Raw genomic sequence first — 221 nt, forward strand, 5'->3', positions numbered from 1 at the left:
AAATTCTGAAAAGCACTCATATTACATATTTTTTCTTTCAAGGAAATAGCCATATTTAAAGCAATATCAAAGAATAACGTATTTTACATTATTCTTCCAATTCCATTACCTATGTACAATGTCGATACATAATCATGATAATGAAGTGGTCTTAAAAACTTGCTATTGCCCTGTACCTATTAGTAGAAGAATATACATGTACACCTATATATAAGTATGTC

At 28.1% G+C, this 221-nt stretch overlaps 1 protein-coding gene across 1 annotated transcript in view; it reads right to left on the reverse strand.

The window, feature by feature from the left end:
* The window catches only part of LOC119582009 (bromodomain-containing protein 3-like), a gene marked incomplete at its 5' end in the record, with an annotated part of 61,922 nt that overhangs the window by 7,821 nt on the left and 53,880 nt on the right, over positions 1-221 (reverse strand).

Source organism: Penaeus monodon, chromosome 15 (genome assembly GCF_015228065.2).
Source record: "Penaeus monodon isolate SGIC_2016 chromosome 15, NSTDA_Pmon_1, whole genome shotgun sequence".
In the NCBI taxonomy this organism is placed as follows: domain Eukaryota; kingdom Metazoa; phylum Arthropoda; class Malacostraca; order Decapoda; family Penaeidae; genus Penaeus; species Penaeus monodon.